The following is a 22,511-nucleotide window of genomic DNA, read 5'->3' as shown; positions in this document are numbered from 1 at the left end:
GTACCCGGAGGGAGCATAGTACCCGAGGCTACATTGTACCTGAGGCGACTTTATATCCAATGCAACATTGTATCTAAGGCGACATTGTATCCAAAGTGAATTTGTATTCGAAAGCAAAATAGTATCTGAGGTTACATTGTATTCGACGCGACATTATATCCGAAGGCAACGTAGTACCTGAAGCGACATTGTAGCCGGGGGCAATATTGTATCCGAGGTGACTTTATATTTGAGGCAACATTTTATCCAAGGCGATATTGTATCCGAAGGCGACAAAATATCCGAAGGCTCCGAGGCAACATTGTGTCCGAGGCGACATTGTAGCCGAAGGCAATATAGTAGCCAAAGGCAACATAGTATCCGAGGCTACATTGTATACGAGACGACTTTATATCCGAAGCAACATTGTATCCGAGGCGACATTGTATCTGAAGGCGAAATAGTATCTGAAGCGACCTTGTATCCGAAGGCGAAATAGTATCCGAAGCGACCTTGTATCCGAAGGTGAAATAGTATCCGAAGCGACCTTGTATCCGAATGAAATAGTACCCGATGGCTACATAGTATCCGATGCGAAATTGTAGCCGAAGGCAACATAATACCCGAGGCAGCTTTATATCCGAGGATAGATTGTATCCAAAGCGACATTGTATCCGTAGGCGACATAGTATCCGAAGCAACCTTGTATTCGAAAGAAATAGTATCCGAGGCTACATTGTGTCCGAGGAGACATTGTGTTCGAGGCGACATTATATCCGATGGAAACATAGTATCCGATGCGACATTGTGTCCGAGGCAACAGTGTATCTGAGGCGACATTATATTCGAAGGCAGCATAGTTTCCGAAGCAACATTGTAGTTAAAGGCAAAATACTATCCAAGGCTAGATTGTATTCGATGCGACTTTATATCCGAGGCGACATAGTATCCAAAGCGACTTTGTATCCGAAAGAAAATAGTATTACTATATTGTATCAGAGGCGACCTTATATTCGAAGGCAACATAGTTTCCGAAGGGACATTGTAGCCGAAGGCAACATAATATCCGACGCTACAATGTATGTGAGGTGACTTTATAACAGAGGCACATTATATCGAAGGCGACATTGTATCCGAATGTGACATTGTATCCGAAGCGACCATTTATCCAAAATAAAATAGTATCCGAGGCTACATGGTATCAGAGGCTACATTATATCCGATGCGACATTGTAGCCGAAGGTAACATAGTATCCAAGGCTATATTGTATCCGAGGCAACTTTATATTCGAGGCCACATTGTAGCCGAGGAGATATTGTATCCGTAGGTGACAGTATCCGAAGTGATTTTGCATCCGAAAGAAATATTATCTGAGGCTACATTGTATCCGAGGCGACATTATATCCGATGCCTATATAGTATCCAATGCGACATTGTAGCCAAAGGCAACATTGTATCTGAGGCTACATTGCATAGGACAGAACAATATATCCGAGGAAAAATAATATCCGAGGCTACATTGTATCTGCAGCGACATTATATCCGAAGCGAGGTTGCACCCGAAGGCAACATAGTATCTGAGGCAACATTGTACCAAGGCGACATTAAATCCGAGGCAAAAATGTATCTGAGGCAACATTGTATCCAAGGCGACATTAAATCCGAGGCAAAAATGTATCTGAGACAACACTGTATCCGAAGGCGACATAGTATCCGTAGCGACCTTGGTACCGAAAGCAAAATAGTATCTGAGGCTACATTGTATCCGAGGCGACATTATATCCGAAGCCAACATAGTATCTGAAGCGACATTATAGCCGAAGTCAACATAGTATCCGAGGCAACATTGTATCCAAGGCGACTTCATATTCGAGGAAACATTGTATCCGAGGAGACATTATATCCGAAGGCAATATAGTATCTGAAGCGACATTGTAGCCGAAGGCAACATAATACCCGAGACTACATTGTATTCGAGGCGACTTTATATCCGACGCGACATTGTATCCGAAGGCGACATAGTAACCGAAGCGACCTTCCATCCGAAAGAAAATAGTATCCGAGGCGACATTATATCTGAAGGGAACATAGTATCCGATCCGACCTTATAGCGGAAGGGCAACATTGTATCCGAGGGGGCATTATATCCGAAGGCAACATAGTGTCCGAAGTGAGATTGTAGCCGAAGGCAACATAGTATTCGAGGCTACATTGCATCCGAGGCGACTTTATAACCGAAGCAACATTATATCCGAAGGCGACATTGCATACAAAGCAATTTTCTATCCGAAAGAAAATAGTATACGAGCCTACATTGTATCTGAGGCGACATTATATCTGAAGGCAGCATAGTATCCGAAGCGACATTATAGCCAAAGGAAACATAGTAGCCGAGGCTTCATTATATCAGAGGCGACTTTATTTCTGAGGCAACATTGTATCCGATGCGACATTATATGCGACAGCGACAGTATCCGAGGCTACAATGTTTTCGAGGCGACATTATATCTGAGGCTATATTGTACCCGAGGGGAGATTATATCCGAAGGCAGACATTGTAGCCGATATAACAAAGTATCCGAGGCTACATTGTATCCGAGGCTACATTGTATCCGAGCTGACTTTATAACCAAGGCGACATTGTATCCGAAGGCGACCTATTCAAAAGAAAATAGTGTCCGAGGCTACATTTTGTCTGAGGCGACATTATACACGAAGGCAACATAGTATCCGAAGTGACATTGTAGACGAAGGAATCATAGTAATCGAGGCTACATTGTATCAGAGGCGACTTTATATCCGAGGCAACATTGTATCCGACGCGACATTGAATGCGACGACGACAGAGTATCCGAAGCGAACTAGTATCCGAAAGCAAAATAGTATGCGAAGCTAAATCGTATCCGAGCCGACATTATATCCGAAGCGACATTAGAGCCGAAGGGCTACAATGTATCCGAGGCGACTTTAAATCTGAGGGGACATTGTATCCGAAGCGACAAATTATCCGAATCGACCTTCTATCCGGAAGCAAAATAGTTACGACACTACATTGTATCCAAGGCAACATTATATCCGAAGGTAGTATAGTATCCGAGGCTACATTGTACCAGAGGCAACTTTATATCCAATGCAACATTGTATTCAAGGCGACATTGTATCCGAAGCGAATTTGTATCCGAAAGCAAAATAGTATCTGAGGTTACATTGTATTCGAGGCGACATTATATCCGAAGGCAACGTAGTATCTGAAGCGACATTGTAGCCGAAGGGCAATAATGTAACCGAGGTGACTTTATAATCGAGGCAACATTTTATCCAAGAAGATATTGTATCCGAAGGCGACATAATAACCGAAGGCAAAATTAAATCCGAGAAAACATTGTATCCGAGGCGACATTATAGCCAAAGGCAACATAGTATCCGAAGCGACATTGTAGTCGAAGGCAACATAGTATCTGAGGCTATATTGTATACGAGGCAACTTTATATCCGAAGCAACATTGTATCCGAGGCGACTTTGTATCCGAAGGCGAAATAGTATCCAAAGCGACCTTGTATCTGAATGAAATAGTATCCGATAGCTACATAGTATCCGATGCGACATTGTAACCGAAGGCAACATAGTACCCGAGGCAGCTTTATATCCGAGGATAGATTGTATCCGAAGCGAGATTTGTCTCCGTAGGCGACATAGTATCCGAAGCAACCTTGTATCTGAAAGAAATACTATCCGAGGCTGCATTGTGTCGGAGGCGACATTATATCCGATGGCAACATAGTATCCGATGCGACATTGTAGCCGAAGGCAACATCGTATCCGAGGCAACAGTGTATCCGAGGCGACATTATATTCGAACACAGCATAGTTTCCGAAGCAACATTGTAGTTAAAGGCAAAATACTATCCAAGGCTAGATTGTATTCGAGGCGACTTTATATCCGAGGCAACATTGTATCTGAGGCGACTTTATATCCGAGAGAAAATAGTATTCCTATATTGTATTCAAAGGCAACATAGTTTTTAAAGGGACATTGTAGCCGAAGGCAACATAATATCCGAGGCTACATTGTATCTGAGGCGACTTTATAACAGAGGCGACATTGTATCCGAATGTGACATTGTATACGAAGCCGAAGGCAACATTGTATCTGAGGCTACATTGTATAGGACGCAACAATGTATCCGAGGAAAAATAGTATCCGAGGCTATATTGTATCTGTAGGGACATTATATCCGAAGCGACGTTGTACCCGAAGGCAACATTATATCGGAGGCTACATTGTATCGGACGCAACAATGTATTTGAGGAAAAATAGTATCCGAGGCTACATTGTATCTGTAGCGACATTATATCCGAATGTGACATAGTATCAGAAGTGACCATTTATCCGAAATAAAATAGTATCCGAGGCTACATCGTATCAGAGGCTACATTATATCCGATGCGACATTGTAGCCGAAGGCAACATAGTATCCAAGGCTATATTGTATCCGAGGCAACATTGTATCCGAGGCGATATTATATCCGTAGGTGAAATAGTATCCGAAGCGATTTTGCATCCGAAAGAAATATTATCCGAGGCGACATTATATCCGATGACTATAGTATCCGACGTGACATTGTAGCCGAAGGCAACACTGTATCTGAGGCTATATTGTATCAGCGCAACAATGTATCCGAGGGAAAATAGTATCCGAGCCTACATTGTTTCTGTAGCGACATTATATTCGAAGCGACGATGTACCCGAAGGCAACATAGTATCCGAGGCAACATTGTTTCCGTGGCGAGTTTATATCCGAGGCAACAATGTATCCAAGGCGACTTCATATCCGAGGCAACAATGTATCTGAGACAACATTGTATCCGAAGGCGACATATTATCCGTAGCGAACAAGGCTACGAAAGCAAAATAGTTTCCGAGGCTACATTGTATCTGAGGCGATTTTATATCCGAAGCCAACAAAGTATCCGAAGCGACATTATAGCAGAAGTGAACATAGTATCCGAGGCTACATTGTATCCAAGGCGACTTTATATTCGAGCCAACATTGTATCTGATGTGACAATATATCTGAAGGCAATATAGTATCCGAAGCGACATTGTAGCCGAAGACAACATAATACCCGAGACTACATTGTATTCGAGGCGACTTTATATCCGAGGCAACATTGTTTCCGACGCGACATTGTATCAGAAGGCGACAAAGTAACCGAAGCGACCTTGTATCCGAAAGAAAATAGTATCCGAGGCTAAATTGTATCTGAGGCGACATTATATCCGAAGGTAACATAGTATCTGATACGTCATTATAGGCGAAGGGCAACATTGTATCCGAGGCGACTTTATATCCGAAGTGATATTGTATCCGAAGGCGACATAGTATCCGAACAGACCTAGTATTGAAAAGTAAAATAGTATCCGAGGCTACATTGTATCCCAGGGGACATAATATCCGAAGGCAAGATAGTATCCGAAGTGACATTGTAGCCGAAAGAAACATAGTATTGGAGGCTACATTGTATCCGAGGCGACTTTATAACCGAAGCAACATTATAACCGAAAAATAGTATCTGCGGCTACATTGTATCTGTAGCGACATTATATCCCAATGTGACAGTATCAGAAGCGACCATTTTTCAGAAATAAAAAGTATCCGAGGCTACATGGTATCAGAGGCTACATTATATCCGATGCGACATTGTAGCCGACGGCAACATAGTATCCAAGGCTACATTGTTTCCGAGGCAACTTTATATTCGAGGCAACATTATAGCTGAAGCGATATTATATCCGTAGGTGACATAGTATCCGAAGCGATTTTGCATCCGAAAGAAATATTATCCGAGGCTACATTGTATCCGATGCGACATTATATCTGATGCGACATTGTAGCCGAAGGCAACATTGTATTTGAGGCTACATTGTATCGGACGCAACAATGTATCCGAGGCTACATTGTATCTGTAGCGACATTATATCCGAAACGACGTTGTACCCGAAGGCAACATTGTATCTAAGGTGACTTTATATCCGAGGCAACATTGTATCCAATGCGACTTTATATCGAAGGCAACAATGTATCTGAGACAACATTGTATCGCAGGCGACATAGTATCCGTAGCGACCATGGCTACGAAAGCAAAATAGTATCCGAGACGACATTATACCCGAAGCCAACATAGTATCCGAGGCTACATAGTATCTGAAGCGACATTATAGCAGAAGTCAACATAGTATCCGAGGCTACATTGTATCCAAGGCGACTTTATATTCGAGGCAACATTGTATCCGAGGCGACATTATATCCGAAGGCAATATAGTATCCGAAGCGACATTGTAGCCGAAGGCAACATATTACCCGAGACTACATTGTATTCGAGGCGACTTTATATCCGAGGCAACATTGTATCCGACGCGACATTGTATCCGAAGGCGACAAAGTAGCCGAAGCGACCTTGTATCCGAAGAAAACAGTATCCGAGGCTAAATTGTATCCAAGGCGACATTATATCAGAAAGTAATATAGTATTCGATCCGACATTATAACCGAGTGGCATTGTATCCGAGGTGACTTTATATCCGAAGTGATATTATATCCGAAGGCGACAGAGTATCCGAACAGACCTAGTATTGAAAAGCAAAATAGTATCCGAGGCTACATTGTATCCGAGGGGACATTACATCCGAAGGCAACATAGTATCCGAGGTGACATTGTAGCCGAAGGCAACATAGTATTGGAGGCTACATTGTATCCGAGGCGACTTTATAACCGAAGCAACATTATATCCGAAGGCGACATTGCATCCAAAGCAACCTTCTATTCAAAAGAAAATAGTATACGAGGCTACATTCTATCTAAGGCGACATTATATCTGAAGGCAACATAGTATCCGAAGCGACATTATAGCCAAACGAAACATAGTAACCGAGGCTACATTATATCAGAGGCGACTTTATATCCGAGGCAACATTGTACCCGATGCGACAGTGTATGCGACAACGTTAGTATCCGAAGCGAACTAGTATCCGAGGCTACATCATTTTCGAGGCGACATTATATCCGAAGCCAACTTAGTATCCGAAACGACATTGTAGCCGAAGGGCTACATTGTATCCGAGGTGACTATATCTGAAGTGACACTTTATCCGAGGCGACATTATACCCGAAGGAAACAGTATCCGAAGTGACTTTATATCCGAAAGCAAAATAGTTGGGAGACTACACTGTATAAGAGGCAACATTATATCCGAAGGCAACATAGTATCCGAAGCTACATTGTACCCGAAGGCAGCAAAATACCCGAGGCAACATTATATCCGAGGCGACTTTATATCCGAGGCAACATTGTATCCCAAGCGACATTGCATCAAATCGTGACATTGTATCCGAAGCAAATTTGTATCCGAAAGCAAAATAGTATGTGAGGCTACATTGTATCCGTGCCGACATTATATCCGAAGGCAACGTACTATCTGAAGCGACAATGTCGCCGAAGGGCAACCTTGTACTGAGGTGACTTTATATTCGAGGCAACATTTTATCCAAGGCGACATTGTATCCGAAGCGACCTTCTATCCGAAGGCATCATTGTATTCGAGGTGACAATATATCCCAAGGCGACATAGTATCTAATGCGACATTGTAGCCGACGGGAAAATAGTATCGAAGGCTACATTGTATCCGAGGAGACTTTATATCAGAGGCAACATTCTATCCGAGGCGACTTGTATCCGAAGACGAAGTACTATACGAAGCGACCTTGTATACGAATGAAATAGTATCCGACGCTACATTGTATCCGAGGCGTAATTATATATGATTTCAACATAGTATGTGATGCCACATTGTACTTAAGGCAACATAGTATCCAAGGCTATATTGTATCCGAGGCAACATTGTATCCGTAGGTGACTTAATGTCCGAAGCGACTTTGTATCCGAAAGAAATAGTATCCAAGCCTACATTGTATCCGAGGTGACTTTATATCGGAGGGCAACATAGTATCCGATGCGACATTGTAGTAGGAGGCAACATAGTATCCGAGGGTACATTGTATATCCGAAGCAACATTGTATCCAATGCGACATTGTATCTGAAGGCGAAATAGTATCTGAAGCGACCTTGTATCCAAAGCGACCTTGTATTTGAATGAAATAGTAACCGATCTCTACATAGTATCCGATGCGACATTGTAGCCGAAGGCAACATAGTACCCGAGGCAGCTTTATATCCGAGGATAGATTGTATCCGAAGAAACCTTGTATTCGAAAGAAATAGTAACCGAGGCTACATTGTGTCCGAGGCTACATTATATCCGATGGCAACATATCCGATGCGATAGTGTAGCCAATGGAAACATCGTATCCAAGGCAACAATGTATCCGAGGCGACATTATATTCGAAGGCAGCATAGTTTCCGAAGCAACATTGTAGCCAAAGGCAAAATAGTATCCAATGTCTTCGAGTAGACTTTATATCCGAGGCAACTTTGTATCCGAGTCGACATTGTATCCAAAGCGACTTTGTATCCGAAAGAAAATAGTATTCATATATTGTATCAGAGGCGACATTATATTCGAAGGCAACATAGTATCCGAAGTGACATTATAGCCAAAGGCAACATAGTATTCGAGGCTACATTCTATCCGATGCGACTTTATAACCGAAGAAACATTATATCCGAAGGCGACATTGCATCCAAAGCAACCTTCTATCCGAAAGAAAATAGCATATGAGGCGACATTATATCTGAAGGCAACATAGTATCCGAAGCGACATTATAGCCAAGGGAAACATAGTAATCGAGGCTACATTATATCCGAGGCGACTTTATATCCAAGGCAACATTGTATCCGATGCGACATTGTATGCGACAGCGATAGTATCGGAAGCGAACTAGCATCCGGGGATACATCGTTTTCGAGGAGACATTATATCTGAAGCGACATTGTACCCGAAGGCGACATAGTATCCGATCTGACATTATAGCCGAAGGGCAACATTGTATCCGAGGTGACTTTATATCCGAGGCGATAATGTATCTGAATGCGACATAGTATCCGAACCGACCTTGTATCGGAAAGCAAAATAGTATCCGAGGCTACATTGTACCCGAGGGGACATTATATCCGAAGCGACATTGTAGCCGAATGCAACATAGTATCCGAGGCGACTTTATGACCGAGGCAACATTATATCTAAGGCGACATTGTATCCAAAGCGACCTTCTATTCGAAAGAAAATAGTATCCGAGGTTACATTGTGTCTGCGGCCTCATTACATACGAAGGCAACATATATCCGAAGTGACATTGTAGCCGAAGGAAACATAGTAACCGAGGCTACATTGTATCAGAGGCGACTTTATATCCGAGGCGACAATGTATCCGATGCGACATTGTATGCGACGACGACAGAGTATCCGAAGCGAACTAGTATCCGAAAGCAAAATAGTATGCAAGGCTACATCGTATCCGAGGCGACATTATATCCGAAGGCAATATAGTATCCGAAGTGACATTGGAGCCGAAGGGCTAAAATGTATCCGAGGCGACTTTAAATCTGAGCGACATTGTATCGGAAGGCGACAAAGTATCCGAATCGACCTTCTATCCGAAAGCAAAATAGTTACGAGACTACATTGTATCCGAGGCAACATTATATCTGAAGGCAGTATACTATCCGAAGCTACACTATACCCGGAGGGAGCATAATACCCAAGGCTATGTTGTACCTGAGGCGACTTTATATCTAATGCAACATTTTATCCAAGGCGACATTGTATCCGAAGCGAATTTATATCCGAAAGCAAAATAGTATCTGAGGTTCATTGTATTCGAGGCGACATTATATCCAAAGGCAACGTAGTATCTGAGGCGACGTTGTAGCCGAAGGGCAATATTGTATCCGATGTGACTTTATATTCGAGGCAACATTTTATTTAAGGCGATATTGTATTCGAAAGCGACATAATATCCGAAAGCAAAATTTTATCCGATGCAACATTGTATCCGAGGCGACATTATAGCCGAAGGCAGCATAGTATCCGAAGCGACATTGTAGCCGAAGGCAACATAGTATCCGAGGCTATATTGTAAACGAGAGAACTTTATATCCGAAGCAACATTATATCCGAGGCGACACTGTATCTGGAGGCGAAATAGTAACAGAAGCGACCTCGTATCCGAAGCGACCTTGTATCCGATGGCTACATAGTATCCGATGGACATTGTAGCAGAAGGCACATAGTACCCGAGGCAACTTTATATCCGAGGATAGATTGTATCCGAAGCGACATTGTATCCGTAGGCGACATAGTAACCGAAGCAACCTTATATCCGAAAGAAATAGTATCCGAGGCTACATTGTGTCCGAGGCGACATTATATCCGATCGCAACACAGTATCCTATGCGACATCGTATCCGAAGCACCAACGTATCCGAGGCAACGAAGGCAACATAGTTTCCGAAGGGACATTGTAGCCGAAGGCAACATAATATTCGAGGCTACATTGTATCCAAGGCGACTTTATAACAGAGGCAACATTCTATCCAAGGCGACATTATATCCGAATGTGACATTGTATCCGAAGGGACCATTTATCCGAAATAAAATAGTATCCAAGGCTACATGGTATCAAAGGCTACATTATATCCGTGCGAGATTGTAGCCGAAGGCAAGATAGTATCCAAGGCTATATTGTATCCGAGGCAACTTGATATTCGAGGCAACATTGTAGCTGAGGCGATATTGTATCCGTAGGTGACATAGTATCTGAAGCGATTTTGCATCCGAAAAAAATTTATTTGAGGCTACAGTGTATCCGAGGCGACATTATATCTGATCGCTATATAGTATCTGATGCGACATTATAGCCGAAAGCAGCATTGTATATGAGGCTACATTGTATCAGACGCAACAATGTATCCGAGGAAAAATAGTATCCGCGGCTACATTGTATCTGTAGTGACATTATATCCGAATGTGACATAGTATTAGAAGCGACCATTTATCCCAAATAAAATAGTATCAGAGGCTACTTTATATCCGATGCGACATCGTAGCCGAAAGCAACATAGTACCCAAGGCTATATTGTATCCGAGGCAACTTTATATTCGAGGCAACATTATAGCTGAGGCGATATTATATCCGTAGGTGACGTAGTATCCGAAGCGATTTTGCACCCGAAAGAAATATTATCCGAGGCTACATTGTATCAAATGCAACAATATATCCGATGGCTATATAGTATCCGATGCGACATTGTAGCCGAAGGCAACATTGTATCTGAGGCAATATTATATCTGTAGCGACATTATATCTGAAGCGACGTTGTACCCGAAGGCAACATTGTATCTAAGGCGACTTTATATCCGAGGCAACATTCTATCCAATGCGACTTTATATCCGAGGCAACAATGTATCTGAGACAACATTGTAACGAAGGCGACATAGTATCCGTAGCGACCATGGCTTCGAAAGGAAAATAGTATTTGAGGCGACATTATATCCGAAGCCAACATAGTATCCGAGGAAAAATAGTATCAGAGGCTACATTGTATCTGAGGCTACATTATATCCGATGCGACATTGTAGCCGAAAGCAACATAGTATCCAAGGCTATATTGTTTTCGAGGCAACATTATATTCGAGGTAACATTGTAGCCGAGGCAATATTGTATCCGTAGGTGACATAGTATCCAAAGCGATTTTGCTTCCGAAAGAAATATTATCCGAGGCTACATTGTATCCAACGCGACATTATATCCGATGGCTATATAGTATCCGATGCGACATTGTAGCCGAAGGCAACATTGTATCTGAGGCTACATTGTATCGGACGCAAAAATGTATCCGAGGAAAAATAATATCCAAGGCTACATTGTATCTGTAGCGACATTATATCTGAATGTGACATAGTATCAGAAGCGACCATTTATCCGGGATAAAATAGTGTCCCATGCGACATTGTAGCCGAAGGCAACATAGTATCCAAGGCTATATTGTATCCGAGGCAACTTTATATTCGAGGCAACATTGTACCCGAGGTGATATTGTATCCGTAGGTGACATAGTATCAGAAACGATTTTGCATCTGAAAGAAATATTATCCGAGGCGACATTATATCCAATGGCTATATAGTATCCAGAGCGACATTGTAGCCGAAGGCAACATTATATCGGAGGCTACATTGTATCGGACGCAACAATGTATTCGAGGCGACATTATATCCGAAGCCAACTTAGTATCCGAAACGACATTGTAGCAGAAGGGCTACATTATATCTGAGGCGACTATATCTGAAGCGACATTTTATCCGAGGTAGCATGGTACCCAAGGCAACATTGTATCCGAGGCGACTTTATATCAGAGGCGACTTGTATGCGAAGACGAATTAGTATGCGAAACGACCTTTTATACGAACGAAATAGTATCCGAGGCGTAATTATATACGATTTCAACATAGTATCTAATGCGACATTGTACCGAAGGCAACTTAGTATCCAAGGCTATATTGTATCCGAGGCAACTTTATATCCGAGGCAACATTGTAGCTGAGGCAACATTGTATCCGTAGGTGACATAGTATCCGAAGCGACTTAGTATCCGAAAGAAATAGTATTCGAGGCGACATTATATCTGATGGCAACATAGTATCCGATGCGACACTGTAGCCGAAGGCAACAATGTATCCGAGGCAACATTGTATCCGACGCAACAGTGTATCAGAGGAGAAATAGTATCCGAGGCTACATTGTATCTGTGGCGACATTATATCCGTAGAGACGTTGTACCCGAAGGCAACATAGTATCCGAGGCAACATTGTATCTAAGGCGACTTTATATCCGAAGGCAACATTGTATCCGTAGCGACCTTGTATCCGAAAGCAAAATAATATCCGAGGCTACATTGTATCCGAAGCGACATGATATCCGAATTGACATTGTGGTCGAAGTCAACATAGTATCCGAGGCTACATTGTATCCAACGCGACTTTATATTCGAGGCAATATTGTATCCAAGGCGACATTATATTCGAAGGGAATATAGTATCCAAAGCGACATTGTAGCCGAAGGAAACATAACACCCGAGGCTACATTGTATTCGAGGCGGCTTTATATCCGAGGCAACATTATATCCGACGTGACATTGTATACGAAGGCGACATAGTAACCAAAGTGACTTGGTATCCGAAAGAAAATAGTATCCGAGGCTAGATTGTATACGAGGAGACATTATATCTGAAGGTAACATAGTATCCGATCCGACATTATAGCGAAAGGGCAACATTGTATCCGAGGTGACTTTATATCCGAGGGGATATTGTATGTGAATGCGACATAGTATCCAAACCGACCTTGTATCGGAAAGCGAAATAGTATCCGAGGCAACATTGTACCACAAGGGGACAATATATCTGAAGGCAACGTAGTATCCGAAGCGACATTGTAGTCGAATGCAACGTAGTATCTGAGGCTACATTGTATCCGAGGCGACTTTATAACCGAGGCAACATTATATCTAAGGCGACATTGTATCAGAATGCGACATTGTATCCAAAGCGACCTTCTATCCGAAAGAAAATAGTATATGAGGCTACATTGTGTTGAGGCGACATTATATACGAAGGCAACATAGTATCCGAAGTGACATTGTAGCCGAAGGAAACAGAGTAACCGAAGCTACATTGTATCAGGGGCGTTTTTATATCCGAGGCAACATTGTATCCGATGCGACATTGTATGCGACGACGATAGAGTATCCGAAGCAAAATATTATACGAGGCTACATCATATCCGAGGCGACATTATATCCGAAGGCAATATAGTATCCGAAATGACATTGGAGCCGAAGGGCTACATTGTATCCGAGGCGACTTTATATCTGAGGCAACATTGTATCCGAAGGAGACAAAGTATCTGAAGTGACCTTGTATCCGAAAGCAAAATAGTTACGAGACTACATTGTATCCGAGGCAACATTATATCTAAAGGCAGTATACTATCCGAAGCTAGATTGTACCGGGAGGGAGCATAGTACCCGAGGCTACATTGTACCTGAGGCGACTTTATATCCGATGCAACATTGTATCCAAGGCGACATTGTATCCGAAGCGAATTTGTATACGAAAGCAAAATAGTATCTGATGTTACATTGTATCCGAGGCGACATTATATCCGAAGGCAACGTAGTATCTGAAGCGACATTGTAGCCGAAGGGCAATATTGTATCCGAGGAGACTCTATATTCGAGACAACATTTTATCAAAGGCGATATTGTATCCGAAGGCAAAATAGTATCTGAGACAACATTGAATCCAAGGCGACATTGTAGCCGAAGGCAACATAGTATCCGAGGCTACATTGTATACGAGGCAACTTTATATCCGAAGCAACATTGTATCTGAGGCGACATTGGATCCGAAGGTGAAATAATATCCGAGGTGACATTGTATCCGAAGGCGAAATAGTTTCCGAAGCGACCTTGTATCCGAATGAAATAGTATCTGATGTCTACATAGTATCCGATGCGACATTGTAGCTGAAGGCAACATAGTACCCTAGGCAACTTTATATCCGATGATAGATTGTATCCGTAGGCGACATAGTATCCGAAGCAACCTTGTATCCGAAAGAAATAGTATCCGACGCTACATTGTTTCTGAGGTGACATTATATCCGATGGCAACATAGTATCCGATGCGACATTGTAGCCGAAGGAAACATCGTATCCGAAGCAACATTGTAGCCAAAGGCAACATAGTATCCACGGCTAGATTGTATTCGAGGCGACTCTATATCCGAGGCAACATTGTATCCGATGCGACATAGTATCCAAAGCGACTTTGTATCCGAAAGAAAATAGTATTCCTATATTTTATCAGAGGCGACATTATATTCAAAGGCAACATAGTTTCCGAAGGGACATTGTAGCCGAAGGCAACATAATATCTGAGACAACATTGTATCTGAGGCGACTTTATAACAGAGGCAACATTATATCCAAGGCGACATTGTATCCGAAGCGACCTTTTATCCGAAATAAAATAGTATCCGAGGCAACGTTATATCCGAGGCGTAATTATATATGATTTCAACATAGTATTTAATGCGACAATGAACCGAAGGCAACATAGTACGCAAGGCTATATTGTATCCGAGGCAACTTTATATCCGAGGCAACATTGTAGCCGAAGCGACAATGTATCCGTAGGTGACATAGTATCTGAACCGACTTTGTATCCGAAAGAAATAGTATCCGAGGCGACATTATATCTGATGGCAACATAGTATCCAAGGCAACATTGTATCCAACGCAACAGTGTATTGGAGGAGAAATAGTATCCGTGGCTACATTGTATCCGTAGCGATGTTGTACCCGAAGGCAACATAGTATCCGAGGCAACATTGTATCTAAGGTGACTTTATATCCGAGGCGACATTATATCCTAAGGCAATTTACTAACCGAAGCGACATTGTAGCCGAACGCAACATAATACCCGAGACTACATTTTATTCGAGACGACTTTATATCCGACGCAACATTGTATCCGATGCGACATTGTATCCGAAGGCGACAAAGTAACCGAAGCGACTTTGTATCCGAAAGAAAATAGTATCCGAGACTAAATTGTATCCGAGGCGACATGATACCCGAAGCTAACATAGTATCCGATCCGACATTATAGCCGAAGGGCAACATTGTATCCGAGGTGATATTGTATCCGAAGGCGACTTAGTATCCGAACCGACCTAGTATTGAAAAGCAAAACAGTATGTGAGGCTACATTGGGGGACATTATATCCAAAGGCAACATTGTATCCAACGTGACATTTTAGCCGAAGGCAACATAGTATTCGAGGCTACAATGTATCCGAGGCGACTTTATAACCGAAGCAACATTATATCTGAAGGCGACGTTGCATCCAAAGCAACCTTCTATCCGAAAGAAAATAGTATACGAGGCTACATTGTATCTGAGACGACATTATATCTGAAGGCAACATAATATCTGAAGCGACATTATAGCCAAAAGATATGTAGTAAACGAGGCTACATTATATCAGAGGCGACTTTATATCCGAGACAACATTATATCCGATGCGACATTGTATGCGACAGCGACAGTATCCGAACCGAACCAGTATCCGAGGCTACATCGTTTTCGAGGCGACATTATATCCGAAGCCAACTTAGTATCCGAAACGACATTGTAGCAGAAGGGCTACATTATATCTGAGGCGACTATATCTGAAGCGACATTTTATCCGAGGTAGCATGGTACCCAAGGCAACATTGTATCCGAGGCGACTTTATATCAGAGGCGACTTGTATCCGAAGACGAATTAGTATGCGAAACGACCTTTTATACGAACGAAATAGTATCCGAGGCGTAATTATATACGATTTCAACATAGTATCTAATGCGACATTGTACCGAAGGCAACTTAGTATCCAAGGCTATATTGTATCCGAGGCAACTTTATATCCGAGGCAACATTGTAGCTGAGGCAACATTGTATCCGTAGGTGACATAGTATCCGAAGCGACTTAGTATCCGAAAGAAATAGTATTCGAGGCGACATTATATCTGATGGCAACATAGTATCCGATGCGACACTGTAGCCGAAGGCAACAATGTATCCGAGGCAACATTGTATCCGACGCAACAGTGTATCGGAGGAGAAATAGTATCCGAGGCTACATTGTATCTGTGGCGACATTATATCCGTAGAGACGTTGTACCCGAAGGCAACATAGTATCCGAGGCAACATTGTATCTAAGGCGACTTTATATCCGAAGGCAACATTGTATCCGTAGCGACCTTGTATCCGAAAGCAAAATAAAATCCATGGCTACATTGTATCCGAAGCGACATGATATCCGAATTGACATTGTGGTCGAAGTCAACATAGTATCCGAGGCTACATTGTATCCAACGCGACTTTATATTCGAGGCAATATTGTATCCAAGGCGACATTATATTCGAAGGGAATATAGTATCCAAAGCGACATTGTAGCCGAAGGAAACATAACACCCGAGGCTACATTGTATTCGAGGCGGCTTTATATCCGAGGCAACATTATATCCGACGTGACATTGTATACGAAGGCGACATAGTAACCAAAGTGACTTGGTATCCGAAAGAAAATAGTATCCGAGGCAAGATTGTATACGAGGAGACATTATATCTGAAGGTAACATAGTATCCGATCCGACATTATAGCAAAAGGGCAACATTGTATCCGAGGTGACTTTATATCCGAGGGGATATTGTATGTGAATGCGACATAGTATCCAAACCGACCTTGTATCGGAAAGCGAAATAGTATCCGAGGCAACATTGTACCACAAGGGGACAATATATCTGAAGGCAACGTAGTATCTGAAGCGACATTGTAGTCGAATGCAACGTAGTATCTGAGGCTACATTGTATCCGAGGCGACTTTATAACCGAGGCAACATTATATCTAAGGCGACATTGTATCAGAATGCGACATTGTATCCAAAGCGACCTTCTATCCGAAAGAAAATAGTATATGAGGCTACATTGTGTTGAGGCGACATTATATACGAAGGCAACATAGTATCCGAAGTGACATTGTAGCCGAAGGAAACAGAGTAACCGAAGCTACATTGTATCAGGGGCGTTTTTATATCCGAGGCAACATTGTATCCGATGCGACATTGTATGCGACGACGATAGAGTATCCGAAGCAAAATATTATACGAGGCTACATCATATCCGAGGCGACATTATATCCGAAGGCAATATAGTATCCGAAATGACATTGGAGCCGAAGGGCTACATTGTATCCGAGGCGACTTTATATCTGAGGCAACATTGTATCCGAAGGAGACAAAATATCCGAAGTGACCTTGTATCCGAAAGCAAAATAGTTACGAGACTACATTGTATCCGAGGCAACATTATATCTAAAGGCAGTATACTATCCGAAGCTAGATTGTACCGGGAGGGAGCATAGTACCCGAGGCTACATTGTACCTGAGGCGACTTTATATCCGATGCAACATTGTATCCAAGGCGACATTGTATCCGAAGCGAATTTGTATACGAAAGCAAAATAGTATCTGATGTTACATTGTATCCGAGGCGACATTATATCCGAAGGCAACGTAGTATCTGAAGCGACATTGTAGCCGAAGGGCAATATTGTATCCGAGGAGACTCTATATTCGAGACAACATTTTATCAAAGGCGATATTGTATCCGAAGGCAAAATAGTATCTGAGACAACATTGAATCCAAGGCGACATTGTAGCCGAAGGCAACATAGTATCCGAGGCTACATTGTATACGAGGCAACTTTATATCCGAAGCAACATTGTATCTGAGGCGACATTGGATCCGAAGGTGAAATAATATCTGAGGTGACATTGTATCCGAAGGCGAAATAGTTTCCGAAGCGACCTTGTATCCGAATGAAATAGTATCTGATGTCTACATAGTATCCGATGCGACATTGTAGCTGAAGGCAACATAGTACCCTAGGCAACTTTATATCCGATGATAGATTGTATCCGTAGGCAACATAGTATCCGAAGCAACCTTGTATCCGAAAGAAATAGTATCCGACGCTACATTGTGTCTGAGGTGACATTATATCCAATGGCAACATAGTATCCGATGCGACATTGTAGCCGAAGGAAACATCGTATCCGAAGCAACATTGTAGCCAAAGGCAACATAGTATCCACAGCTAGATTGTATTCGAGGCGACTCTATATCCGAGGCAACATTGTATCCGATGCGACATAGTATCCAAAGCGACTTTGTATCCGAAAGAAAATAGTATTCCTATATTTTATCAGAGGCGACATTATATTCAAAGGCAACATAGTTTCCGAAGGGACATTGTAGCCGAAGGCAACATAATATCTGAGACAACATTGTATCTGAGGCGACTTTATAACAGAGGCAACATTATATCCAAGGCGACATTGTATCCGAAGCGATCTTTTATCCGAAATAAAATAGTATCCGAGGCAACGTTATATCCGAGGCGTAATTATATATGATTTCAACATCGTATTTAATGCGACAATGAACCGAAGGCAACATAGTACGCAAGGCTATATTGTATCCGAGGCAACTTTATATCCGAGGCAACATTGTAGCCGAAGCGACAATGTATCCGTAGGTGACATAGTATCTGAACCGACTTTGTATCCGAAAGAAATAGTATCCGAGGCGACATTATATCTGATGGCAACATAGTATCCAAGGCAACATTGTATCCGACGCAACAGTGTATTGGAGGAGAAATAGTATCCGTGGCTACATTGTATCCGTAGCGACAATATATCCGTAGCGATGTTGTACCCGAAGGCAACATAGTATCCGAGGCAACATTGTATCTAAGGTGACTTTATATCCGAGGCAACATTGTACCCAAAGGCGACATAGTATCCGTAGCGACCTTGTCTCCGAAAGCAAAATAATATCCGAGGCGATATTATATTTGAAGCCAACATAGTATTCGAATTGACATTATAGCCGAACTCAACATAGTATCCGTGGCTACATTGTATCCAAGGCGACTTTATATTTGAGGAAACCTTGTATCCGAGGCGACATTATATTCGAAGGCAATATAGTATCCGAAGCGACATTGTAGCCGAAGGAAACATAATACCCGAGGCGGCTTTATATCCGAGGCAACATTGTATCCGACGCGACATTGTATACGAAGGCGACATAGTAACCAAACTGACCTGGTATCCGAAAGAAAATAGTATCTGAGGCTAGATTGTATACGAAGCGACATTATATCTGAAGGTAACATAGTATCCGATCCAACATTATAGCAGAAGGGCAGCATTGTATCCGATGTGACTTTATATCCGAGGAGATATTGTATCTGAATGCGACATAGTATCCAAACCGACCTTGTATCGGAAAGTAAAATAGTATCTGAGGCTACATTGTACCCGAGGGGACATTATATCCGAAGGCAACGTAATATCCGAAGCGACTTTGTAGCCGAATGCAACATAGTATCCGAGGCTACATTGTATCTGAGGCGACTTTATAACCGAGGCAACATTATATCTAAGGTGACATTGTATCCAAAGGCGACATTGTATCCAAAGTAACCTTCTATCCGATAGAAAATAGTATCTGTGGCTACATTTTGTCTGAGGCGACATTATATAAGAAGGCAACATAGTATCCGAAGTGACAATGTAGCTGAAGGCAACATAGTACCTGAAGCAACTTTATATCCGAGGATAGATTGTATCCGTAGGCGACATAGTATCTGAAGCAACCTTGTATCTGAAAGAAATAGTATCCGAGGCTACATTGTGTCCGAGGTGACATTATATCCGATGGCAACATAGTATCCGATGCGACATTGTAGCCGAAGGCAACATCATATCCGAGGCAACAGTGTATCCGATGCGACATTATATTCGAAGGTAACATAGTATCTGAAGCAACATTGTAGCCAAAGGCAACATACTATCCAAAGCTAGATTGTATTCGAGGCGACTTTATATCCGAGGCAACATTGTATCCGAGGCGACATAGTATCCAAAGCGACTTTGTATCTGAAAGAAAATAGTATTCCTATATTGTATCAGAGGCGACATTTTATTCGAAGGCAACATAGTTTCCGAAAGGACATTGTAGCCGAAGGCAACATAATATGTGATGCTACATTGTATCTGAGGCGACTTTATAACTGAGGCAACATTATATCCAAGGCGACATTGTATCCGAAGCGACCTTTTATCCGAAATAAAATAGTATCCGAGGCTACATTGTATCTAAGGCGACATTATATCCGAAGCCAAGAGAGTATCCGAAGCGACATTGTAGCCTAAGGCAACATATTATCCGAGACTATATTGTATCCGAGGCGATTTTATAACCAAGGCAACATTATATCCAAGGCGACATTGTATCCAAAGCGACCTTCTATCCAAAAGAAAATAGAATCCGAGGCTACATTGTATCGGAGGCAACATTATATCCGAAGGCGATATAGTATCCGAAGCGACATTGTAGCCGAAGGCAACATAGTAACCGAGGCTACATTGTATCTGAGGCGACTTTATATCTGAGGCAACATTGTATCCAATGCGACATTGTATGCGACGACGACAGAGTATCCGAAGCGAACTACTACCCGAAAGCAAAATAGTATCTGAAGACAACATAGTATCTGAAGTGACATTGTAGCCGAAGGGCTACATTGTATTCGGTGCGACATTGTATCCGAAGGTGACAAAGTATTAGAAGCGACCTTATATCCGAAAGCAAAATAGTTACGAGACTACATTGTATCCGAGGCAACATTATATCCGAAGGCAACATAGTATATGAAGCTACATTGTACCCGGAAGGAGCATAGTACCCGAGGCTACATTGTACCCAAGGCGACTTTATATCCAAGGCGACATTGTATCCGATGGCGACATTGTATCCGATGGCGACATTGTATCCGAAGCGAATTTGTATCCGATAGCAAAATAGTTTCCGAGGCTACATTGTATCCGAGGCGACATTATATCCAAAGGCAACGTAGTATCTGAAGCGACATTGTAGCCGAAGGGCAATATTGTTTCCGAGGTGGCTTTATATTCGAGGCAACATTTTATCCAAGGCGACATTGAATCTGAAGACAACATAGTATCCGAAGCGACCTTGTATCCGAAGGCGACATTGTATCCGTTGCGACATTATATCTAAAGGCAACATAGTATTCGAAGCGACATTGTAGCCGAAGGCAACATAGTATCCGAAGCTACATTGTATCTGAGGCAACTTTATATCCGAGGCGACATTGTATCCGATGGCGACATTGTATCCGATGGCGACATTGTTTTTTTTTTTTTTTTTAAATGACATTGGCAACCTACATTTCCTCTCTTTCTGACATTGGCAACCTTTCTTAACGAATTCAATGGGATTACTTGTATGCCTTAGTCTGTCTTTCTAACCAAGGCCAACCTGAAGTTCTGAGAACCTATAGCCTTCAAGACATTCAAGAGACAATATAGCAAGGCAAAAGTGTCCAGGGGAGGAGTCTAGACAAAAAACTTCTCGAGTCAAGACTAATGGGTCCAAGGGAAACCATCAGCTTAAACAAGAACCATGTACAAGTTCCCCCAACTGTCAGAAGCTACCACTGAAATTAAACCATACGCAAATCATTGAGCTTCGTACTTCCATCTTCCAGCTTCCTGCAATTAATTTTCTTCCCTCCTACTTCTATCCACTTATCTAAACAGACTTAATTGACCTGGAATTATATACTATCCTTCGAACGCAGATTTTCCTTTACTGAGAGTATCTCTGTACTTTTTGAGTGGCCCCCATTAATTTTGTGATTCTGTTATTGGCTCGGCCTCTGTGATTGTCCCTGCTGTCTCATTCGCTCCTCAAGATTATATGGATTGGTACATTTCTCGTCTTTTTCCTAGATTCTCATGGTAGGACATCCCCAATAAATCGCCCATAGCTAGGAACTTATTAAAACCTACCA

The sequence above is a fragment of the Tasmannia lanceolata genome, unplaced genomic scaffold, assembly GCF_043159265.1.
Source record: "Tasmannia lanceolata isolate RefF3 unplaced genomic scaffold, GAP_Taslan_0.1 ptg000020l, whole genome shotgun sequence".
Taxonomy (NCBI): Eukaryota; Viridiplantae; Streptophyta; class Magnoliopsida; order Canellales; family Winteraceae; genus Tasmannia; species Tasmannia lanceolata.
This window is presented reverse-complemented; position numbering follows the sequence as displayed.